The following is a 27,124-nucleotide window of genomic DNA, read 5'->3' on the forward strand; positions in this document are numbered from 1 at the left end:
TTATCCACCATTATGCCTGCGGCAATGTATCTGGCCCATTTCGGCTGCCATGTGTCCTGCAGTTGCTTCCGTCATGAAGACCCGTTAGCCGAGGTCTCGGGCTGGGTTGAGGGGACAGCCACTGTTCAGTCCCATGGCCACTCCGATGCCCATGAGGATAGGCTGAATCCATTATGGGACTTTACTGTTCTTCTTGTCAGTGATGGACTGGATGCACATGACCAGAACGCCAGTTGAGAAGACCTTAAAAACAAAAGCATCATTATTTATAGAAATTAGTATAGAAAAATTAGTCACAGTCATTTTGAAGCAAGGCCTTTTGCAAGAGAGACGTTTTTTCACGACCATCTCCTAATGCAAAGGCATTTACAATCTGCAAATAGATTTTCTGTCTGAACAAAAGAAGTTTGTACTTCTGAAATTAGAACTTAAATTATGTACACTGAATAAACTTGTGACTTAATGATGGACACCGACTTACCTTTGGCGACCGGGAATAAAAGATGGACTCGCAGTCCGTGGCGCCCTGGGCTGCTGAACAGGTCCTGGTGGAGTAAAATTAGAAAACTACAGGAACTAAACTAATCCAGTACTTCAAATCATCATAAACAGCATATATCATGTCTCCTTCCTCACCTGGACTTGACTCCAGTCGATATGTAAAATCTGAAAGGACCAATTACCACTCATCGTTACACACAAACCTTTTGGCAGCTGGACAGAGATTAGGGACATTAAAGTTCAGATCTATTTAACAAAAGAGCCAACAGTAAACAAGGAAAGATGTATAACCATATAGTATATATATAATATTCATATTTGTGCTTCCAATTCTGCTCTTCCCTCCTTAGTGTCTCCCTCTGCCTCCATTACACTGACTCCGGGTCTGTTACCTAAGTGTGACCTGATTATTAAGTAAACCTGTTGCTCCTTAAAATGAATCCTGTGTCATCAATGAAGAGAGTCTGTTATGACTCCTGTATTAAGCTTGTTGAATTCACTGCGGTTCTGGTAATTGTGCCAAGACATCTCAAAAGACCAGGGTTGTCTGCTCGTCCTGAAGAAAGGAGGTGAGCACAACTTTAAACAGAACAATTCTGTCCTGTATGTTGTCCTCCTGTTTTTTTTCGTCTCTGGGTGGTTAAACTTAATGAACAGACAGTACGTGAAGGCCCCGACTGCTCCTCCAACCATGGGCCCTAACACAGGGATCCACCACAAGCCGCCTCCAGCTCTGCAGGGAGGACACATGCAAATAATTATGTCAAAACGCAAAAGAAAAGAAAAATACTCTCATGTCGTCAGGCAGTTTGTTTAAATTGTATAAATATCAATTAAAATGAGTATTTAACCCTTACCTGATCGACAAACCCATTTAGGTGGGAGAGATGTTTGGCCGGATAGGATGCAAATATTTGTGCTGTGGCATTGCCACCAGTCACAAAAAGTTCCCCCCCGCTGTGCAACATCAAAGCATCTGAGGAAAATAATATACAAGAAGAATTAACAACTGTTTATTCATTTTATTACTGTAAAGCTTTTTTTGTGTTACCAAATCATAAAAAAGACAGTATTCAAATATTGGTTAAATTCATAAGGAGGTTGACTAGATAATCTGGATCCTGACCTGGATATCCTGCTTTCTGTTCACACCTACCATGGTACATCAGATAAACCCCTAGGGCTCCAGTGAAGGCCCCCAGGAGCTGAGCCACCAGGTAGGTCGGTAGCTTCTTCCATGGCAGCCTCCCCAAAAGGGCCATGGCAAAAGCCATTGCCGGGTTCAGCAGGCCTCGTACAACAATGCGAGGAAACAAGTAACAAAAAGCTTGATATACACCATCTTGTCATGCACGCAGTGGTCCTCAACAAGACCCCCAGATGTGTTCAATGATGTCAATATAGCTGCTGATTCTTGATTAACTGAATGCCATGTGTCCTATAGCTTCAGCAAGTTTACAGAGAGAACTATTTCCCCAAATCAGTTTTCACGAAACATCCATGTCGTAAGCGCCATTTGAAAAAATCTGCGGTAAAACTGCTTTAGCTAAGGGCTAGCTTACAGTCTAAGCTAGCCCTTAGCCTTAAATTGTATGAATATCAATTAAAAACGAGTCTTTAACCCTAACCTGGTCCACAAATGCATTCAGGTGGGAGAGATGCTCTGCTGGAGAGGAAGAAAAGATCTGTGCCGTGGCATTGGCCCCAGTCACAATCAGTTGCCCGTCGCTGTACACCATGAAACGTTCTGAGGAAAAGAACATACAAGAAAAATAAACAACTGTTTATTCATTTTATTACTGAAAAGCTTTTTTTGTGTTACCAAATCATAAAAAAGACAGTATTCAAATATTGTTTAAATTCATAAGGAGGTTGACTAGATTATCTGGATCCTGACCTGGATATCCTGCTTTCTGAGACAGTTTGTTCACACCTACCATAGTTCAACCCATAGACCACACAGGCCCCAGTGAAGGCCCCAGTGAAGGCCCCCAGGAACTGAGCCAGCATGTAGACAGCAATTTTTTCCATGGCACCTTCCCCAGGACTAGCATGGCCAAAGTCACTGCCGGGTTCAGCAGGCCTCCTACAACAATGCGAGGAAACAGATGGACAGAAGTAACAAAAAGCTTGATATACACCATCTTGTCATGCATGCAGTGGTCCTCAACAAGACCCCCAGATGTGTTCAATGATGTCAATATAGCTGCTGATTCTTGATTAGCTGAATGCCATGTGTCCTGTATAGAACAAACCACAAGTTTTACCTCACGATCGTGCATAAAAAATATTGCGCTATCACCGTTCGTGTGTCAGTGTCTCGTTTCCAGAAACATCCATGTCAAATTAGGGCAGGAAGTTAATCCCCTTTCGGGAACCGGTTAAACTAAGGGCTATTAGCTAAAGCTACAAATTTAAACTGTGGCCTAAGGACAGACAGACGGTTGCCTGTTCTGCAGCGCGTGAAGCTCTCTGCGATAGTTTACCGCTCTAAACGCCAAGACAAAATTATTTAGTTGATAAAGTAAGAAAGGAATTTGTCTTGATTTGTCCTTATCAAAAACATGATATTTAATGAATACTTAGAATACGAAAGTATAAAATACCAAGTGACAGGTGCAGAGGGAGGTACTCACTGTCAGGACAAATGTCCCCAGAAACTCCGCCAGGAACTCCGGCAGGTACTCCCTCAAGATGTCCCTCCGAGCGCGACACATCTCCCTCAGCTTCACTAGCTTGTTGATCATTGTTGTTATCATTTTAGTTCTCGTCCGAATCTCTGAGTGTCTCTGGGTGACAGACGGTTGCCTGTTCTGCAGCGCGTAAAGCTCTCTGCGATAGTTTACCGCTCTAAACGCCAAGACAAAATTATTTAGTTGATAAAGTAAGAAAGGAATTTGTCTTGATTTTCTCCTAATCAAAAACATGATATTTAATGAATACTTAGAATACGAAAGTATAAAATACCAAGTGACAGGTGCACAGGGAGGTACTCACTGTTAGGACAAATGTCCCCAATGTCCCCAAAATGTCCCCAGGAACTCCGCCAGGAACTCCGGCAGGAACTCCCTAAACTTGTGACTTAATGATGGACACCGACTTACCTTTGGCGACCGGGAATAAAAGATGGACTCGCAGTCCGTGGCGCCCTGGGCTGCTGAACATGTCCTGGTGGAGTAAAATTATAAAACTACAGGAACTTAACTAATCCAGTACATCAAATCATCATCAACAACATATATCATGTCTCCTTCCTCACCTGGAGCTGATTTGCTCCCCAAAAATGTAGTTAGGATTTATTTTCTGTGGTATATTAATGTCCAGCCCTGCTTTGGGTTAGTTTGAGTTTTCAGTTGTTCTATCTATCAGAATCTTCTCTGTGAAGGCCGATGAATACAGAGTAAACTAAGGCTCCGACTGCTCCGCCAACCATGGGCCCTACACTGGGATCCACCACCAGCCGCCTCCAGCTCTGCAGGGAGGACACATGCAAATAATTATGTCTAATCGAAAAAAGAAAAAAAAATACTCTCATGTCGTCAGGCAGTTTGTTTAAAGTGTATAAATATCAATTAAAAACGAGTCTTAAACCCCTACCTGATCCACAAACCCAAATACCGGGGAGAGATCTTTGGCAGGATAGGACGAAAAGATGTTGGCTGTGGCATTGGGCCCAGTCACAAACAGTTTAACGCCGCTGAAGTCCATCAAAGCATCTGAGGAAAATAACATACAAGAAAAATAAACAACTGTTTATTACTGAAAAGCTTTTTTTGTGTTACCAAATGATAAAAAAGACAGTATTCAAATATTGGTTAAATTCATAAGGAGGTTGACTAGATAATCTGGATCCTGACCTGGATATCCTGCTTTCTGAGACAGTTTGTTCACACCTACCATGGTACCACACATAGACCTCACAGGCTCCAGTGAAGGCCCCCAGGAACTGAGCCACCAGGTAGACAGTGAGCTTCTTCAGTGGCAGCTTCCCGATGATCACCACGGCCAGAGTCACTGCCGGGTTCACGTGGCCTCCTACAACAATGCGAGGAAACAGATGGACACAAGAAACAAAAAGCTTGATATACACCATCTTGTCATGCACGGAGTGGTCCTCAACAAGACCCCCAGATGTGTTCAATGATGTCAATATAGGTGCTGATTCTTGATTAGCTGAATGCCATGTGTCCTGTAGCCGCTTCTGTATAGGAACAAACCACAAGTTTTACCTCATGATCGTGCATACAAAATATCATCTCCCTGCGCCACTAACTTCCTCAAGTTAGCCCTTAGCCCCCAAAGAAACTTCCAAAGCACTAAATTAAGCTAACTCACATGTAGCTAAAACCATTGCTGCCATCTGTTAGCTGGCTAGGTGGATATTTGCCCCGCACACACAAAATAAATGTTTGATTTATTTACCAAAATCTCCCGATTGCGATTGGCCTCTCTATGTTACCTCGCCTCTTTCCTAGCCTTCCTCGCCTCTTCGTCTCTCGCCGCTGCCTCCTCTCTCCTCATCCCTGCCTCTCTCCCTGACATCTTGTCTTTTCTGTAATAGAGATGTTCACCCGGAGCAGTCTGGCCGGTGCTGACTCCTCCTAGTTCCTGGCTAACCAATAAAAGAGCAAAGAGGAGACTAACAGTGAAGACTGACAGCTGAGCCACGCCCGCAGAGCTCGATGTTATCTGGTTAGCTGAGGCTAACAAGCAGTTGTTAACCGTTTATCACTGTGTTATCACCGTTTGTGTGTAAGTGTCTCATTTCCAGAAACATCCATGTCAATTTGGGGCAGGAAGTTAATCCCCTTTCGGGAACCACTTTAGCTAAGGGCAACTAGCTAAAACTACAAATTCTGTTGTTTTTGTGGTTCGGTTCTTTCTCCTCATTCAATAACCGCCCCCCCAAAGAAACTTTCAACGCACTAAATTCAGCTAACGCAATTGCTGCCATTAGTTAGCTAGCTTGGTGGCTAATCGCCCTGCACACACAAAGATCGGGACTGTGGCAAAAATAGCGAAAGACAGAAAAATACGATTCAGTTCGGCCCTGTCTCTTTAAGTGTTTCACGAACTTATAGCAAGATGTATAATCAGAGCAAATGTATGATTTATTTACCTATGTTCGTGACAAAGAGCTCCTTGGTGGTCGCCTAGTGCCGTCCAGGTGTCTTCTCAGCTCCTAACGTCTGGTGTCTGGGCCGTGTGTCCGTTGCCATCCTCCCCCCTCCCAACCCGAAATTTACGTTATTTTTTTAAAACTGGCATCCATGACATGATCCTCAGCTCTCCATCTGTATCTGATTCCCCAACCCCAGTGTTTATATATTTGGTTGCAGCTCCTCTTTCAATACATCATTTTAACGTTTCTATCTTATTTAATCACAATCCTCGCTGTCGCTAAATACTGGAACTTCCTGGACGTTTACATGGCACCAAGCTGTTGTTTTCTAGGAGCAGTTTGTCCTGATCAACCTTGTACGCAGCACCGACAGCTTTTTGGTTTTATGAACTGTTTGTAGACGCCGACGAGCGGAGACGTTGAGACATCTGAACAAACTCACACACACACACTCGCAGTTTGATTTTGATTCATGTACATTTTGTGTAATTCATCCTCAGGCTGGATTTATATTCTACGAGGAAATCAGCTAAACTTCTGAGTCTAGTGTTTGTGAACATTTGTTAAAGCTAAGATGATGAAGAAGAGGACTGCACCAACACTCAGTGATGAAGGTTATTCACAGAAATGAGTATTTAACCTTCACACTCAGTCAGGAGTCTGTATCAGTGTCTTCACTGTCATCACATCTGACACCAGTTTGTTCTTCTGACTGATAATCAAGACTTAAGTTCATCAGAACAAGAAAGAAACTCACAAATCACAAAAACTATTGAGAAATAGTCAATTCATGGATGTAACAAAGTAGCAATTACAACATGATGGATCACAAAAAGAAAACATGGATGAAGACAACTAAATTAATTGATATGTAAGTTAAAACCATCACAGTTTATCTCACAGGACACGGTTCAGTTATAAAAAAAAGGCAATTCGTAGATTTCACGAAGGTGTAATAACAACATGATTTATTACAAAAACAATACATGGATGGAGACAACTCAAAGTAAAAACATGTAATTGGATATGCGCGTTTAAACAATCACAGTCTATCAATACAAAATCAGAACCTAGCTGTATGAAGCAGTTTTGTAAATACTTTTTTGGCCACCCTTTGCGCTCGGCGGATCGAAGGAGGTTAACAGTTCACTTTTGGATGAGGAATAAAGACGGGTCACATCTTGCTATGATTTCCTGCAGCTCTCAAAGAGAGACTTAATTCTGCTTATAGAGACATATGAGAGACATCAGTCGGAGACCCGGTTTGACACCTTATTAGCATAGTGGTTCCCAGCCTCCGAGCGGCGGTGCGATCTGGGTGACAGGTGCAGAGAGAGGTTCTCACTGTCAGGACAAATGTCCCCAGAAACTCCGCCAGGAACTCCGGCAGGTACTCCCTCAAGATGTCCCTCCGAGCACGACACATCTCCCTCAGCTTCACTAGCTTGTTGATCATTGTTGTTATCATTTTAGTTCTCGTCCGAATCTCTGAGTGTCTCTGGGTGACAGACGGTTGCCTGGTCTGCGGCGCGTGAAGCTCTCTGAGATCGTTTCCCGCTCTAAACGCCAAGACAAAATTATTTAGTTGATAAAGTAAGAAAGGAATTTGTCTTGATTTTCTCCTAATCAAAAACATGATATTTAATGAATACTTAGAATACGAAAGTATAAAATACCAAGTGACAGGTGCAGAGGGAGGTACTCACTACCAGGACAAATATCCCCAGAAACTCCGCCAGGAACTCCGGCAGGTACTCCCTCAAGATGTCCCTCCAAGCGCGACACATCTCCCTCAGCTTCACTAGCTTGTTGATCATTGTTGTTATCATTTTAGTTCTCGTCCGAATCTCTGAGTGTCTCTGGGTGACAGACGGTTGCCTGGTCTGCAGCGCGTGAAGCTCTCTGAGATCGTTTCCCGCTCTAAACGCCAAGACAAAATTATTTAGTTGATAAAGTAAGAAAATACCAAGTGACAGGTGCAGAGGGAGGTACTCACTACCAGGACAAATATCCCCAGGAACTCCGCCAGGAACTCCTTGTAGATCTCCGTCCTCAGGCGACACATCTCCCTCAGGCTCCACTTCTCGACTCTCATTGTGGTTGTTGTTGTTGTTGTTGTTGTTTGGATCTCCTTGATGTTCTTCCTCCGACCAGAACAAACTGCTAACCTCTACTCTCTCTGGGTGACAGTGGGTGGCCTGTTCTGCAGCGCGTGAAGCTCTCTGCGATCGTTTCAATCGTATCAAGACAAAATTATTTAGTTGAAAAAGTAAGAAAGGAATTTGTCTTGATTTGTCCTAATCAAAAAAACATGATATTTATTGAATACTTGGAATATGAAATTATTAAATACCTTCTAATCAAAAATATTGTAAAGAAACTTACTTATTTTATTAAATAAAATAACAAGTCTTGACATAGATTCTCAATTGGATTTAGGACTGGGCTTTGACTGGGCCATTTCAAGACATTAACATGCTTTGATATAAACCATTCCATTGTAGCTCTGGCTGTATGTTTGTGTTCATTGTCCTGCTGGAAGATGAATCTCCACCCCAGTCTCTAGTCTTTTGCAGACTGCAACAGATTTTCCTCACGGATTGCCCTGTATTTAGCTCCATGCATCTTTCCCTCAGTTCTGACCAGTTTCCCTGTACCTGCTGAAGAGAAACATCCCCACAGCATGACAATACCACCACCATGTTTCACCGTTAGGATGGTGTGCTCAGGGTGATGGGCAGTGTTGGGTTTCCGCCACACATAGCGTTTTGCATTGAGGCCAAAAAGTTAAATATTGGTCTCATCTGACCAGAGAACCTTCTTCCACATGTTAACTGTGTCTCCCACATGGCTTGTGGCAAATGGGAATTCTGTGTTTACTGACTGAGCTTTGACAGATTTCTCCAGCTGTTAAATCTTTTTAGCTATATTTTTATTCAGCTTTAGTCATTTTTATTATTTGTTTAACTCAAACACTACTGTTCACGAGTTCTTGTTTTTTGTCCCCTCAGCTATCTTGGACCTTCTGTTTCTGAATCAGTTTGTCAGTGTGTAAATAAGATCCACCTTCACAGATGAGGAGAAAAATATCAAACCACAAGATAGAATACAAAAGAGGTGTAGATGTATTGCTTTGGTTTGAATTTGAGTAACAATATATTCATATAAAGTTATTGGAAAGACTTGTGTTCGTTTTTAAATGATGAGATTGATCATTTTACATAGAACAATAGACACTTAAAAAAAATGCATGTACACTCTCTGGAATGAAAGTCATCAAAAGGCCGTTGAACTTCTGACTCTGTTCACTGTCTGGTTAATATTTAAATTGGCAAAGGTTCAACTGTTGAAGACATTTGTTTGTGTACAGAGATGTAAATCTCAGCAGATCACAAGCTGTACCCTAAAAATGATCATCATATACTCAAACATCATGTTCCTGTAAATTGTAAACACAGGTTACAAAAGTTGCTAGTGTGCTTTCTATCCTCGGTAAAACTATGTGTAACATTACTTTAATGCTGCATCTTTCAGAAAATAAAATCAATGCTTTCTATTAATGTGCTCACTAAATCTGCTTAGCAGAATCTCCTCCCGTTGTGACCTGGTGGGACATAAGAGATCTTGAGTCTGTGGAACATATCGGACAAACCCACACAGGTCTACTGGTTGAGCTTTCTTCTGCGCTGTCTTGGCTTCTCGTCTGCGCAGCGCACAAACACTTTATCTTGTGACAACTTGACATGCTGCTCGTTGTCTGTCATGGCACAAAAAGAGGTTCTGGAAAACAAAAGCAATGTTGACGTGAGTGGGTCCTGTGATTAGGAAACATCCACTAGGGGGGAAAATAAAATAATTATGCATTTTCACAGTACAGTTTTTAGATTATTTTATTCTTTTAATTCTTTATCAATATTTAATTATAATAGAGTCTTAGGTACTAGCCCAAATTATTAAGTTGTAGGATTTTCGATTCAAAAACATGATCTCCATCTAAATGATTATGAAACAAAATGATTTATACTAAACAAGCATCCCCTCAAATTAGTGTCTAACCTTAAGTATTTGAAAATATACTCGTAATCTTATTTGCATTTTGGTGTATTTGGTTAAATATAAGTAAACTGGAAATGACCGTCCATTCCAGCAGCGTTAGTCCAACAACCTGACAACATTGTGTAATAAAGCATGGTGTGTTGTATGTTGTTGGAGGGTTGTGCGACATCTCTCTCTGCACTTTGCACAAAGAGGAAGCTGATGCACTAAACTACTAGCAGGTTACATTTAAACTGCTGCTTACATCCTAATGTTACACTGTAAAATAACATTAACACTTTTTCCTCCCTTGTGAGCTTGCCGTGACATTTTATGTTAATTCAACGATTTTATTTTTTCTGAGATGCACCCAAATTATTTCAAGGTCAAGTGACGACATGTACATTCAGCATTCAGCATATATTTAAATTGCTGATGACAAATAAAGTTCTGTAGTTTAGTCAGAACACTAAAATGTTAGTCTTAATTTAACATGGCTGCAATTTTATTTTCTAGCACACTGTGTTTAGTAAAACATAAGCGCATTACTTACATGTTTCTGTATAGATAAAAAAAGCAATTTGTGCTAAACGATTTTAAGTTTGTTAATTCCAGGTGACTTTTACTCGAGGACTTTTACATGTAGGATGGAGTACTTCTTCTGCGTCTAGCCAGATTTGACGCTGATCTTTTTCACAGTCAGCAGCGGTTTTCCCTCCCGGCCGCCCCAGGGCATGATGGTCGGCACCCGGCTCCACATGTTCTTCCACAGGGCCGGCTCACCAGTGTTATGTACATCCAAGCAGGGAAGATGGCATATGATTCGAGACTGAATTGTTTCATTCATAATGGTCACTGAGATTTCATTCAGCAATGGGGACAGGATAAAAGCCCTAGTGGATCCAGGCGTGCTTCCTCTTTCTCCGAGGGACAACATCCCGAAATGAGGGAGAAGTTGGTGGAGCAGAGAGGCCCCGGGAGGAAGTTGTCAGCGTCGCTGCCACCAGCGTTTGTTCGGGCTTGCAGAGCCTTAGTCAAGAAGTAGTTGAAACTTACTTGTGGCTCAGACCCGATGAATGAAACGTTTCAGGGGCGCAACTCCACCAGGATGTCATGGCGCAGATGCCTGACACATGTAGTGAATCTCGAAGGACCGAGCCTAAATTCCGGGAATAATAGGAACTTTTTCATCAGAGGAATCACTCGGATTGAGAGAGACAAACAACAATGAATGTACCAAACAGTTGATTTGGCCACACCTAATGTTTTTGCTATCTCTCTGATAGGTTCTTTTTGATTTTTCAGCCTAATGATTAGAGATGAGCCGGATACTCGGCTGAAACGAGTATCCGGTACGAATAAAGCACTTTTGCCGATTACGAGTATGTGTGAGAGTGTGTGTGGGAGTGAGTAGCGAGGGACGTTCACTGTCTCCCGGAGAAATGAACACTCTGTGTTTTTAGTATAGAAAGACGTGAATTATATTCGTTCACAAGTCATACAGACTGGTTTTTTTATTTTCACTTTACATTAACACTTAAAGTTTAGTGCAGTGTAATTGTTTGCCGTGAAATTAAATGCCAGTGTGATAATAAATGACAATTTCAAACCATACAAACTGTCATGTTGTACTGTATTTAATAGAGGTTTACTTTACTGTAAAGTAAGTGTAAATGTAAAGTGAAAATAACAAAACCAGTCATTATGACAATTCACGTCTTTCTATACTAAAAACACAGAGTGTTCATTTCTCCGGGAGACAGTGAACGTCCCTCGCTACAGCTCCAGCGCTCCTCTACTGAGCCAATGCAGGTCTCGTGAAAATTTTTCCAAAGACTCGTACCCGAAGACCCAGTCGGGAAATGAACGAATCATTTCTGCTTCCTTGACTGAGCCTATGGAACAGTCCCGATGCGCAGTGAACCTGAGTGACTGAGAGACAGAGAGCTGTTCTGTGAGTGAGTGAGCAGAGCCGCGTGTGACGGGAGGAGCGCTGTGCGCTGTGTGAGGATTTTCATTCAGTCCGAGCACAGATAATGACTCTGATTACTCGTATAATACTCGTGCTCGGCAAAAGTGCTTTATCCGTACCGGATACTCGTTTCAGCCGAGTATCCGGCTCATCTCTAGTCTTTAGTGCAACAAAGTGTTTAACTGACATACACAGGAAAACTAGTCTGGTATCTCACCTGAAGGAAATTACAATCTGCGCCATTCCCCCAGTATTATGATATAATAATAGAACTCAGAAATGTACGTGTTTAAACTTTGAATATGGACGAAACTAACTGAGCTGTGGTAGTGCTCACTCCTTACAAATATGATTCATTGGACGTGAGAGAGAGGTGTTTTACTGTTGTGTCAAGACAACAACGCTAGCAGCTAGTTACTAGCTTCAGCTGTCTTACTGGGTCGTGTAACAACGTTAACCGAGGAAGGTGTTGCCCAATGCTCAATGGACAACCCCTGTCTGCGTGCCGTAGCGGATTCGTGGCTAGCGCCTTGCATCTGTGACTGACCCGAGCATTGATCCCCATTGAAGCTTCACTCGATTTCTTCCTACAGACCAAACAGTAGCCTCTCGGTCATTCCCAGCGATGGCCTTCAGCCAGGGCTTGAACTGCTCGTGTTCCAGCCACGACCCCGCGAATTTACACGTACCCATTGCAGCAATATAAATAATGTATAGCTTACTGTTCGCAGCTAGCCGTCCTCTACATGGAAGATTCAACGACTCGTGCTATTTGCGCTGCGGTCTCGCGCTGAGTCCGCTCAAGTCCCGTCCCCGCTTGAACGCCAGGTATTTTTTTGTTGCGTTGTCGTGAGGACTAGAATAAGTGAATTCACATAAACTTTTAACAACTTTTGAAAAATATGCTATTCAAATCGAGAAAACAACACATCTGTAAGCTATTTTATTTAGTGGCTTTATTGTGGAAGGTTGATGTGTAGTTCCTGTCATAAGCAAGGTTCTGGTTGGGACTCTTGTTTTGAAGGGGGGTTCTAACGGAAAGGGGTGTTATCGAGAGAGAAGTGCGAAGGAAAATAAAGGGTTGCGATCTCCCGATTAAATAACCATCTCTCGTGGCCTTTTTTCGGCTGAGGCCTGACAGTATAAGAGGAAAAAACCATCGGCTACACAGAGTCTTGAAATCGAAAAATATTCAAGACTTTTTAATACTTTTCAAAGGTCTTGATTTTCCCGAAATTTATATATCACCTTTTAATACTTTTCAAGACCCCGCGGATACCCTGGCTATGAAAAACATAATGACAAAATATCCTAGCATCAAAAGGCCGGATCAGGTGCTATTACAATTATTGGAAATCAATCTCACCAAAAATTATTTCGAGTTTAATGGACAATTTTATTTACAAATCAATGGGACAGCTATGGGCAAAAAATTCGCACCCCCGTGTTCCATATACTGTTTAGTACTAGGGATGAGCGAGTACAGCATTATCTGTATCTGTATCTGTTAACCATATGAATTATCCGTATCCGTACTCGGAGTGGGCGGGGCCTAACCCGGAAGTGGGTGTGATTTATTATTATTTATTTATTATTTCCACACCAGGTGTGTGTGTGTGTGTGTGTGTGTGTGTGTGAGTGAGATGCAAGGGACGTTCACTGTCTCCCGGAGAAACGAACACTCTGTGTCCCCAGCACAGAAAGACGCGATCCACATTCGTTCACAAGTCACACAGACTGGCCTTGCTATTTTCACCTTACATTAACACTTAAAGTTTAGTGCAGTGTAATTGTTTGCCGTGATAATTAAATGCCAGTGTGATAATAAATGACAATTTCAAACCATACAAACTGTCATGTTGTACTGTATTTAATAGAGGTTTACTTTACTGTAAAGTAAGTGTAAATGTAAAGTGAAAACAACAAAACCAGTCACCATGACCCGTGAACAAATACAATTCACGTCTTTCCATACTAAAAACACAAAGTGTTAATTTCTCCGGGAGACAGTGAACGTCCCTCGCATCTCCAGCGCTCCTCTACTGAGCCAATGCAGGTCTCGTGAAAATTTTTCCAAAGACTCGTACCCGAAGACCCAGCCGGGAAATGAACGAATCATTTCTGCTTCCTTGACTGAGCCTATGGAACAGTCCCGATGCGCAGTGAACCTGAGTGACTGAGAGACAGAGAGCTGTTCTGTGAGTGAGAGAGCAGAGCCGTGTGTGACGGGAGGAGCGCTGTGACGCTGTGTGAGGATTTTCATTCAGTCCGAGCACAGATAATGACTCTGATTACTCGTATAATACTCGTGCTCGGCAAAAGTGCTTTATCCGTACCGGATACTCGTTTCAGCCGAGTATCCGGCTCATCTCTATTTAGTACTCTACGAAATAGGGGATATTCAAGATCATTTTTAAGACACTGTTTAAAAAACTATAAAGAACCAAAAACACGAATACATAGAGAAATTATTCCTCTTATTACAACATTCTCTACTATGAATGGAGTAATTAACAACAAACTTAAGAACAATTTTCAAACTGATACAAGATCAAGGATTACTGGGGGAATACAAACTTAAAAGAGCTGCAAGTTAAGGCAACACTCACACCAATGCATCACAAGAAAAACTGTTTGTTATTACAAGTGTTTTGTAAACTTAAATTCGTCAGAAACACACACACCAAGATCAATTTCATAATTTCACAGCATTTCACACCACAGACATCCAATTTCGTGTACATACTATTCTGTGAAAAATGTGGAAAACAGTATGAAGGAGAAACAACAAATTCCATAGCCACAAGAATGGTACAACACAGGTATAATTTGAGACACAGGAAAAACACAAATACTCCTCTGGTCAATCACAAGTAGCAGACCTCAAATACAAGTTGTCTTGGACGATATAGAACAAAAGAAAATGGAGAGTAGATGGATCTTCCTCCTTAACACAAAAGAACCAATTGGCCTGAATGTTCAAATAAATTCAACAATTTTGAGAATATTTCATGACTCCTAAACAACACGGGGCATTTAATTAGAATGAACATAATATTCAGCATCTAGGAGACCCAATTCATAGTGTATAGTGGGTTTAGAATCCTGGCCTTGGACTAGGGCCTTAATCGTAAATATTTTCTACCCAAGCCTAAACCCAGGGTATCCGCGGGGTCTTGAAAAGTATTAAAAGTTGATATATCAATTTAGGGAAAATCAAGACTGTTGCGGGTGGAAATCAAAGGCAGGAGTCGTCGTTCTCAAGTTAAAATTAAGCAAGTTTATTCAGAGGTCACAGGTCAGGAAACTGCGGTGTCTAGCAAATGATCATGCATGGGCCTCTTAGTTCTACGCAGTAGGCTGCACAGGAAAAGAGGTGCTTAGACAAAAGTGCCCACATAGCTTATGTATCGATATACTGGGCGTGACAGAGGTTCTTGGATTGGTCGAGACTAGACGGAAGCTGCTGCTTATACGCGGGGCAGTGCCTCGTTGGCTGGTTCACAAGGCAGTCCTGCCCTCCTGGCTCGTTGGGTCCTCCTCCTGGCGTCGCGTGTTGATGATGATGATCTGGGCGTGCACGCCATGTCGCAGTTACCAGAGGTCATAGCGTTCCGGCCTCAAGGCATTCTAAGACTGATTATCTCATTGTGTGTGTACAGACATGTGGGTGAAACAGCCTGTATGATTAACACATGTCAACAGAGGGATTGTTGAGATATCTATGCTTTGCTCTTTATCTCATGACCATATCCTACATACATCCTGTGAATAAACACTAGCTGCATAGTCTATAGAATCAACAATACCACAACTGTTTCTCTCAATGAAATGATGTATAATCACAGGAGAGAGGACATCTCCGAATTAACACAATGAAGTGATTCATGGAATATTGTGAGAAAAGAAGGTATGAAAGCCTCCTCTAAGTCTAATCTGTCCGCTGTGGGAGACTCCCTTTTTGATAAGGAGCATGAAGCATCAGAAGTTGAGATGATGTACTGTGTGTGTGTGTGTGCGTTTACAAAATGTTGACTATACTACAGAGTGTAGTTAATGCTTAAAGGACATGATGTGTAGCTGACCACAAGTTAAAGTGTGTGTATGTCAATAAGACCCTTTATTTTCCTTCACACTTCAAAACTTCTCTCTCGACAACACCCCCTTCTGTTAGATCCCACTTTCAAAACAAGAGTCCCAACCAACAGCCTGCTTATAACAGGAACCACACAGGCAACGTCTGTCTCAGAGCGCGAGACCGCAGCGCGAATAGCGCTTGTTGTTGTTGAATCTTCCATGTAGAGGACGGCTAGCTGCAAATAGTGCGGTATTAATTATTTATATGGCTGCAAAGAGATAGGCAATGGGGAAGTGTGTATTCGCCGAGTAGTGGTTGGAACACGAGCAGTTCAAGCCCTGGTTGAAGCCCGTCGCTGGGAATCACAGGGAGGCTTACTGTTCGGTCTGTAGAAAGAAAATGAGTGTAGCTTCAATGGGGATCAATGCTCACCGGTCACAGATGCAAGGCACTAGCCACAAATCCGCTGCGGCCGCAGACAGCGGTTGTCCATCGAGCATTGGGCAACACCTTCCTCGGCTAACGTTGTTACACGACCCAGTACGAGTACGACAGGTGAAGCTAGTAACGTTTCTGACTGCCATATTAATTTCAATCTAGCCTCTTAATTTGTCTCTCAAAGTGGACCAGATTGATGCATCTTTACTTTAAAATGTACTATATCCTCTTCCAAGGGGGTCCAGGGTCCATCCACCATGATCTCTACAAATCCTGTGGGAAACACTGTTGTTTGCATGTGTGATTGAGTGAGTGATCATGTTATTGTTATAATTAATTGTGCCTTTTGGCTTACTTACTAAATTTATTATTTTGAGCTTTATTCCCTCCCGCCTATCTGAATTATGTTGTGTTGATACAGTGCTAAATAGAAGTTCTGGCAAACTTCATTTAATTTGGCAAACTCAATTGTGTCGCTGATGTAGAATTTAATGTCAGGATACTGCATATACCCTTCAAGGGTTTTCTAATCATTCATTAGTCTTCTAAGGCGATTAGCAAACACAATGTTACACATTAGAACCCTGGAGTGCTGGAAATGGGCATCTATACACCTATGTAGATGTTTCATTAAAAACCAGACGTTTCCACCTAGAATAGTCATTTACCACACTAACAATGCTGTATAGAGTGTATCTCTGATTAATTTAATGTTACCTCCTTTGAAAAAAACGGCTTTTCTTTGAAAAATAAGGACATTTTTAAGTGACCACAAACTTTTGAACGGTAGTGTTATATTGATTTACTCACAAGAACAAGAAAGAAACTCCCAAATCAGACTATTGAAAAAAAGACAATTCGTGGATTTTACGAAGTAGTAATAAACACATGATGGATTACAAAAACATTACATGGATGTAGACAACTCAAATAAACACTAAGGAAATAATATGTAATTTGATATGTAAGTTAAAACAATCAGTTTATCTATACGAAATTTCGCTTAAAATCACAAGTCACAGTTGAGTTATAAAATAAGACAATTCCTAGACGTCACAAATTAGTAATAACAACATGATTTATTACAAAAACAATACATGGATGGAGACAACTCAAATTAATAACATGTAATTTGATATGTGAGTTAAAACAATCAGTTTATCGATACGAAATTCGTTTAAAGTCACAATCTTATTTTAAGTAGAATATAAATAAATATATCACGTGAGTCCAATAAAATGGAAATAATGTATTCATAGATACACAGTATCATGAATGATAATATATATATATATATAAATAAGTTTATTTATATCCAGTAACAGAATTAAAGGATCACAGTGGAATAGACAAGGGGGAGGAGTCTGTGAGAGGCAGCCTATTAATAGAGGAGCCCTCAGTTGCCTCACTCACTCTTGCTCTGAACGTCGTACTGGAAGGACCTCACAGCTCAGCTATATATATTTTGCTTTTTCATTTGCCTAATGAGACCTAAGGCAGACCCAAGAGGGTCGAACCGTTGTCAGGAGGCACGCAACACAGTGACACCGTCACCTGTTTTCAGTTTTTGATTTTATTTTCAGTTTGTTTCTTTGAATTATAGTGTTTTTGATTTATTTTCATACTTAGTTCAGGCAGATGCATCCATCTGGTTTAAACAGCAACTAAGAATACCAACAGACAACTAAAAAACACAGTCTGGTCAATAACAGAGTAAACTTAGGATGTCCAAAAACAGGTAACAAAAAGGATCTCAAGACAAAAAAAGGTTCAACAAAGGAATAGTATATAAACAAGAGGTTCTCTGATTAACTCACGTACGTAACTCAAGGTTGTCAATTCCAAGACTCGGCAAGGACAAAGAGAATCAGGTAACTTATAAAGGCTGGCAGATAACTCACAGGTGAACACAATGAACAATCAAATCACAACACATGTGACAGGAAAAGTTGTTTATCTCGCAGAATCTCCTTGGTGAAGGCCGATGCACACAAAGTACACAGTACACAGTACAGGCTCCACTTTTGTCACTGCATCATTCAAATTACCTGAACACATCCGCGCCCACAGCCGGCCACAGCTGTGAAGACCCGTCCGCCGAAGTCTCGGGCTGGGTTTAGGACACAGCCGGAATTGAAACTCATGGATGCTCCAAGGCCCAGGATGACCGTACCGCGGATCAGAGGCTGCATGCCTTCTGGGATGTGGATGCTCCTGTCAGTGATGACCAGGTTGACGGCCACCACAATGACAACTGAGAAGACCTTAACAACAAAAGCATCAAGATATTACAATGAAAACATCTCTTCCCTTTTATCTGGTCTAAGCCTTTAATGAGGCTTCCCCTTTACCCTGGTTTCCGTCTGGATAAAGCAGTGTTTCTATATAGGTCCATAAAAAAATCACTCCTGGGTGAGATGACCGTTACTCTTACAGTTAATTATTAATGTTTCTAATGGTGTAGCTGCTTTGTTTACATCAGTAATGCTTGTAAACATGCAGAAATAATGGCTTTTCGAAAATATAATAACTTGGGAAACTTATAACACAAAATGTACCTAAACTGTATATTTTCAACAAAAAAGGAACAGATTAGACCTTGAACATCCTCACTGCCTTCACTAATACACCGGCTGACATGTACACTCATGCAGATGCTGGTTATTCTCAGCATCGGAGCAGAATTGTTCATACATCAGCAAACAACTGTGTCCATTTAAGCTTAGATTCATTCATGAATGCACAAAATGCAAGCTGACATCGTAGACTCTATATAGGCTCGTATGCATCTCTGTATGCTCCAGTGACTTCCACATACAAAGAATCATGATGGAAAAATTCATCCCACTGACATCAATAATTCTGTAGAAAGGGGTAAAAACCCTCCAATGCTGAATATAAGATTCTAAACGAAAAAAGAAAAGAAAAATACTCTCATGCCGTCAGGCAGTTTGTTTAAAGTGTATACATTGTATAAATATCAATTAAAATGAGTCTTTAACCCTTACCTGATCGACAAACCCATTTAGGTGGGAGAGATGTTTGGCCGGATAGGATGAAAATATCTGTGCTGTGGCATTGCCACCAGTCACAAAAAGTTTCCCCCCGCTGTGCAACATCAAAGCATCTGAGGAAAATAACATACAAGAAAAATTAACAACTGTTTATTCAATTTATTACTAAAGCTTTTTTTGTGTTACCGAATCATAAAAAAGACAGGATTCAAATATTGGTTAAATTCATAAGGAGGTTGACTAGATAATCTGGATCCTGACCTGGATATCCTGCTTTCTGTTCACACCTACCATGGTACATCAGATAAACCCCTAGGGCTCCAGTGAAGGCCCCCAGGAGCTGAGCCACCAGGTAGGTCGGTAGCTTCTTCCATGGCAGCCTCCCCAAAAGGGCCATGGCAAAAGCCATTGCCGGGTTCAGCAGGCCTCCTACAACAATGCGAGGAAACAGATGGACACAAGAAACAAAAAGCTTGATATACACCATCTTGTCTTACACGCAGTGGTCCTCAACAAGACCCCCAGATGAGATCATTTACCTAATGATCGTGCATAAAAAATATCATCTCCCTGCGCCACTGACCTCCTCAAGCTAGCCCTTAGCCCCCAAAGAAACTTCCAAAGCACTAAATTAAGCTAACTCACATGTAGCTAACACCATTGCTGCCATCAGTTAGCTGGCTTGGTGGCTATTTTCCCCGCACATACGAAATAAATGTTTGATTTATTTACCAAAATCTCCCAATTGCGATTGGCCTCTCTCTGCTTCCTCGCCTCTTCCCCTCTCGCCGCTGCCTCCTCTCTCCTCATCCCTGCCTCTCTCCCTGACATCTTGTCTTTTCTGTAATAGAGATTTTCACCCGGAGCAGTCTGGCCGGTGCTGACTCCTCCTAGTTCCTGGCTAACCAATAAAAGCAAAGAGGAGACCAACAGTGAAGACTGACAGCTGAGCCACACTAGCAGGGCTCGATGCTACCTGGTTAGCTGAGGCTAACAAGCAGTTGTTAACCGTTTATCACTGTGTTATCATGGTTCGTGTATCAGTGTCTCGTTTCCAGAAACATCCATGTCAATTTGGGGCAGGAAGTTAATCCCCTTTCGGGAACCGCTTTAGCTAAGGGCAACTAGCTAAAGCTCCAAATTCAAACTGTGGGCGAATTCGCTGGGACGGATATATTAACATGTTGTTTTTGTGGTCTGGTTCTTTCTCCTCATTCAATAACAGCCCACCCAAAGAAACTTTCAACGCACTAAATTCAGCTAATGCCATTGCTGCCATTAGTTAGCTAGCTTGGTGGCTAATCGCCCTGCACACGCAAAGATTGGGACTTTGGCAATAATAGCGAAAGACAGGAAAATACGAATCAGTTCGGTCCTGTCTTTTTAAGTGTTTCACGAACTTATAGCAGGATGTATAATCAGAGCAAATGTATGATTTATTTACCGATGTTCGTGACGAAGAGCTCCTTGGTGGTCGCCTAGTGCCGTCCAGGTGTCTTCTCAGCTCCTAACGTCTGGTGTCTGCGCTGTGTGCAGAGCGCGCACAGCTACTGTGCCCAGGGTTGCCAGTTCCGTTGCCATCCTCCATCCATCCATCCCCCGAAATTTATGTTATTTAAAAAAAAAATGGCATCCATGACAAGATCTTCAGCTCTCCATTGTATCTGATATCCATACGGAATTCGCTTAAAATCACAAGTCACAGTTCAGTTATAAAAAAAAAGACAAATCGTAGGTCACAAAGTAGTAATAACCACATGATTTATTACAAAAACAATACATGGATAGAGACAACTCAAATTAATATCATGTAATTTGATATGTGGGTTAAAAAAATCAGTTTATCGATACAAAATTCGTTTAAAGTCACTATCTTATTTTAAGTAGAATATAAATAAATATATCACTTAAGTCCAATAAAATATAATATATTCATAGATACACGGTATCATGAATGATAATAAATGTATAAATAAGTTTATTATTATTCAGTAATAGAATTAAAGGATCTCAGTGGAATAGACAAGGGGGAGGAGTCTGTGAGAGGCAGCCTATAAATAGAGGAGCCGTCAGTCTCCTCACTCACTCTTGCTCTGAACATTGTAGTGGAAGGACCCCACAGCTCAGATAGAAATGTTTTGCTTTTTCATTTGCCTAACGAGACCTGAGGAAGACCCAAGAGGGTCGAACTGTTGTCAGGAGGCACGCAACACAGTGACACCGTCACCTGTTTTCAGTTTTTGATTTTATTTTCAGTTTGTTTCTTTGAATTATTGTGTTTTTGATTTATTTTCATGCCAAAAACTATGGTTCCAAGTTGCATTCTGCGCTTTGTTGAGTATTCTCCTCACAACCACTGAGTTTTATCAAACCTGATTGTATCAAATCTTTAACTTTTACAAACTCGCAGTCTTTTAAGAAAATGACTAAATCTGTTCAAACCAATGTCGGCTGGTTGAATTCTCTCGGCCTCTGTAGCCAGATGAAGAACCTCTTGGGTTTAAATGGGATTGTGGATTTTGCTTTTATTGCTTTCACTTGCAGTTCAGATTATTTTGTATATCTGAAATAGTTTAATTAACAGAGGGAAACAAGAGATTCTTATTTTATTGTTCTTGCTGTTGCTGCAGGTAACTGACGCTTACCAGAGTGAAACAGTCAATACGTGTCGGCCATTTCTTGTTCTGTCTTTTGCTCTTTCTACTGATTAGAATTTTCTCAAGGAAACTTATCCTTGTTACGCCCTCTTTGTTTGTCTAATAACATAAAAAATGTGCCTACACAGAATAGTTTGACGGAAATTGGTGAACTGGTGTCCGGGAGCTTGACTTAGCAGGAAGCAGTGCAGGCAGTGTATCCTTAAGACTGTTGATTTGTTGTGTGCGCTGCAGAAACTGAAAGATGAAATGTGCTCGAAATGATGCGGCCTAGGACAACATATGATAATCAGAATGATTGACATGCACACAGTGTGCTATATTACCAGACACATGAAAGAAACCAAATGTTACAAACATAGAATTTCACTTCATATTCCTCAGTTTCCGATTGTAGTTAGGATTTATTTTCTGTGGTATCATAATAATGTCCAGCCCTGCTTTGGGTTAGTTTGAGTTTTCAGTTGTTCTATCTATCAGAATATTCTCTGTGAAGGCCGATGCACACATAGTACACCAAGGCTCCGACTGCTCCACCAACAAAGGGCCCGAAAACAGGGATCCACCACCAACTGTCGTTAGCTCTGCAGGGAGGACACATGCAAATAATTATGTCAATATACAATTTAAAAATGTTGTTTTTTATTTAGACAATGTCCTGCATGATCAAACTTTTAAAATCTTCTTGTGCCTTAATTTGCAATGCCACCACTGAAAATGACGATGCATGGAGAATGTAACAATACGTCCTTTAAATCTGGTTTTAAAGGATTAGATCCCAACATCTTGGGAAATCCACCTTTTCACGTTCTTGCTTTAGAATATATCCGATGAATGTTAGCACTCTCAGGTTTGCATCGTGGCTTAGTTTAGGACGAAGACAGGAAACTCTGTCAAGAGGTAATAAGATCCACCGATCTGCACCTCTTGGGTGCATTAATTATCCGCAAAATGTCAAACTACCCATTTATTTAAAGAGTTAAGAAGAGTGTGTCTGACACAAGACATACATGCTGGTTTGGTTTTCACACTAGTGTACTCAGTAGTGGATTGGGAGGGCTGTGAAAACTACTGAACTGACCAGAAACCAACTTACTAACAAACGGCACTAGTTTCTAAATAAAAAATTGATGAGCAGCCGTTTTAAATGTCCTCTTTTCTGTCAAGCAAAAATATCAAACATCCTTATGGCTTCTTTATTACTCTGTATTCTATTCATTATAAGTGTGAACTAAAGGTGTTTGGGCTTAATGATGTGTGGTTGGACAGAAAAAGGCATTTTTCAAATTTTATTTCTATGCTTGAATGATAATGAAACGTATAGATAGTTCCGTCTGAACTAAGATTTGGATATTTTGTGATCACTCGACTGTTACCTGACACTCCTACTGACATGTAGATGCCCATCGTGGTTCCCACGGCAATGCCTATGTTCATGGTCAAGGTCCCCCGGAGATCTCCTCTACTGAGCACCGCCTGGGCCACTGAACCACATCCAAAGACCTGGGAGCCATTAGTTCATTAGTCATGTTCCTTGGGTTTGAGATCGTACAGATGTTGTTTATCTAGCAGAATCTTACTAACAGAAGAAACCAACTTACTAACAAACAGCACTGGTTTCTAAATAAAAAATTGATGAGCAGCCGTTTTAAATGTCCTCTTTTCTGTCAAGCAAAAATATCAAACATCCTTATGGCTTCTTTATTTCTCTGTATTCTGTTCATTATAAGTGTGAACTAAAGGTGTTTGGGCTTAATGATGTGTGGTTGGACAGAAAAAGGCATTTTTCAAATTTTATTTCTAAGCTTGAATGATAATGAAACGTATAGATAGTTCCGTCGGAACTAAGATGTGGATATTTTGTGATCACTTGACTGTTACCTGACACTGATGCTGATATGTAGATGCCCATCATTGTTCCTATGGCAAAGCCTGTGTGGATGGTCAAGGCCCCCCCGAGAGCCCCTCTACTGAGCACCGCCTGGGCCACTGAACCACATCCAAAGACCTGGGAGCCATTAGTTCATTAGTCATGTTCCTTGGGTTTGAGATCGTACAGATGTTGTTTATCTAGCAGAATCTTCTTTGTGAAGGCCGATGAACACAGAGTACACAAAGGCTCCGGCTGCTCCACCAACAAAGGGCCCGAACACAGGGATCCACCACCAACTGTCCTTAGCTCTGCAGGGAGGACACATGCAAATAATTATGTCAATATACAATTTAAAAATGTAGTTTTTTATTTAGACAATGTCCTGCATGAATCAAACCTTTAAAATCTTCTTGCGCCTTAATTTGCAATGCCACCACTGGATATGACTATGCATGGAGAATGTAACAATACGTCCTTTAAATCTGGTTTTAAAGGATTAGATCCCACATCTTGGGAAATCCACCTTTTCACGTTCCTGCTTTAGGATATATCCGATGAATGTTAGCACTCTCAGGTTTGCATCGTGGCTTAGTTTAGGACGAAGACAGGAAACTGTCCAGAGGTAATAAGATGTACCGATCTGCACCTCATGAGTGCATTAATTATCCGCAAAATGTCAAACTACCCATTTATTTAAAGAGTAAAGAAGAGTGTGTCTGACACAAGGCATACATGCATTTTTTTTAAATTTTATTTCAAAGCTTGAATGATAATGAAACATATAGATAGTTCCGTCGGAACTAAGATGTGGATATTTTGTGATCACTTGACTGTTACCTGACACTGATGCTGATATGTAGATGCCCATCATTGTTCCTATGGCAAAGCCTGTGTGGATGGTCAAGGCCCCCCCGAGATCCCTTCTACTGAGCACCGCCTGGGCCACTGAACCACATCCAAAGACCTGGGACACAGACAAAAAGAAAAAGGGGAAAAAAACACAAATGATTGAGGAGGAAAGAGCCATTGTTTTTAATTATTCCAATTATACCCACCAATAACACTAGCCCTCTTGTCCAGCAACAGCCTCTGACTGCCACAGACAACTAAGAGGAAATGACTTAATGCATCTACAACAGGGGTGCCCACACTTTATTGGCTTGTGAGCTACTCTTGAAATGACCAGCTCGACAAGATCTCCCCCCCCACCGCCCGTACCCCCTCTTTTTTCGCGCCAGGAAACACACTGAAAAATGATTTTAAATGATATTGATAACATATTTTATATGATATAAATGAGTAAATATGCATCCCATAGTTACCAGACACTATGCATCCCCCTCTGCCCAGCCACAAACAGTCATATAGATTAAAAGAGAGAGGGGGGGGGGGCTACGTATTCTCCACATAGGTTTGAGTGGAGAATACGTAGTTTACCCTCCACACCCGACATAGCAAACACCGGAGAAGTTCTTGAAGATGGATGATATTAAATTAATAATTTAAGTGGAGAAGTACAGTGAGCTGTATGATCCTTGGAGCAACAAGTAAGTATATGCTTGAAAAAAATGATTAAATGCCGTTTTTACTGCAGGCTGATAACAGCAAAAGTATGTGATATTATTAGCGCGGCGCTTCAGCATCTGGTGTGAACAGCCAAGCGCCGGCGCTCTAAGGATTAGCGCGGCGCTTGGGCGGCGCTTCCGCGTCCGTTTTGAACGCGGCGTGACGAGCAGTCCGCCGCGGTTGACGTTCGAAACATCGACGTATTGGGCACCCCTGATCTACAACAACCCAGTTCTGGTTTAAAACCTGTAAAGAGGCGGGTGTCTCTTTATACGCCTGTCTAAGGAATAGCCAAAGTAAATTGAAAGCTGTTCTTGAACCATTTTGAGTGTCATGCATGGTCTGTTTTGAAAGGTAACATTCTGAACCCCCCCCCCACTGAAGAAGAAGGTTTTTATTGCCGCCTGAATATTTTTTGGTAAAAGATGCCTGCAGATGACTCTAGTTGGGACTTCTGAGCTGGAAAAAAACAATGGGACCACAGCATGAAGCCTTACCTAGCCCACGTTCAAATTTGATAACAATACCACAGAAAATGAATATTTTACGCCTGTTTTTCTGAGGGTATGTCTCGGTATATAGGAGCTGCAAGCCGCCATTTTAAGATCGAGTTATTCAGTGTTTACACGCTAACGTCTTCAGTCTGTGGCTATTCTCTGATGTAATAATGTGTTTTGAACTAAATATGTTACTGGATTGGATCGTCTGGGTCTTTGGCAATATAATAAGACCGTTTTTGTTGGAATATTATCGTTCTGTGGATTACCACGGGAAATAACCGGAGAGTAATCTCCGGTTATTTCCCATATTTCCCACGTTTGTTTTACTGAGGGTCTGAATGAGACGTTGATTGTACAGGCTGTGGTCATCGGATCTTGAAATGGTTTCCATTGATCGAATCACAAGGATCTTAGCTTTCCAAATATATGTCGCATCAGTACCTAGCTGTACGAAGAAGTTTTGTAAATACTTTTTCGAACCCCCTTAACGCTTGGCGGATCAAAGGAGGTTAACAGTTCACTTTTGGATGAGGAATAAAGACGAATCACATCTTGTTATGATTTCCTGCAGCTCTCTGACATGTGAGCCCATCAAAGAGAGACTTAATTCTGCTTATAGAGACATATGAGAGACAGCAGTCGGGGCCCCCGGGAGACCCGGTTTGACACCTTATTAGTATAGTGGTTCCCAGCCTCCGAGCGGCGGTGGGATCTGGGTGACAGGTGCAGAGGCAGGTACTCACTACCAGGACAAATGTCCCCAGGAACTCCGCCAGGAACTCCCTAAAGATGTCCGTCGTCACGCGACACATCTTCCTCAGGCTCCACTTCTGGACTCTCATTGTGGTTGGGGTTGTTGTTGTTGTTCCTGTTGCTTGCTCCTGGCTTCGCCTTCCTCCGACCAGAATAAACCGCCAACCTCTAGTCTCTCTGGGTGACAGACGGAAGGTCTCTGAGATCGTTTCCCGCTCTAAACGCCAAGACAAAATTATTTAGTTGATAAAGTAAGAAAGGAATTTGTCTTGATTTGTCCTAATCAAAAACATGATATTTAATGAATACTTGGAATATGAAATTATAAAATACCTTCAAATCAAAAATACAGTAAAGAAACACTCTTATTTTATTAAATAAAATAACACAGGTAAAGAATACACAGGAACATGTCACCACCACAGTGATGAATATATTTAATATATAAATAGATTTTATGAAGGAGGTTTGATCAATCAATCAAGTTTTATTTGTATAGCCCATATTCACAAATAACAATTCGTCTCATAGGGCTTTAACATGGTGTGACATCCTCTGTCCTTAACCCTCAACAAGAGTAAGGAAAAACTACTAAAAACCTTTTTAACAGGTAAA

At 41.4% G+C, this 27,124-nt stretch overlaps 1 pseudogene; it reads right to left on the reverse strand.

Annotated features, from left to right (window-relative positions):
• LOC132998148 (aquaporin-9-like) lies at positions 1-26,722 on the reverse strand (annotated as a pseudogene).
• Between the last annotated feature and the right edge of the window lie 402 nt (positions 26,723-27,124).

The sequence above is a fragment of the Limanda limanda genome, chromosome 3 (genome assembly GCF_963576545.1).
Source record: "Limanda limanda chromosome 3, fLimLim1.1, whole genome shotgun sequence".
Lineage (NCBI taxonomy): Eukaryota > Metazoa > Chordata > Actinopteri > Pleuronectiformes > Pleuronectidae > Limanda > Limanda limanda.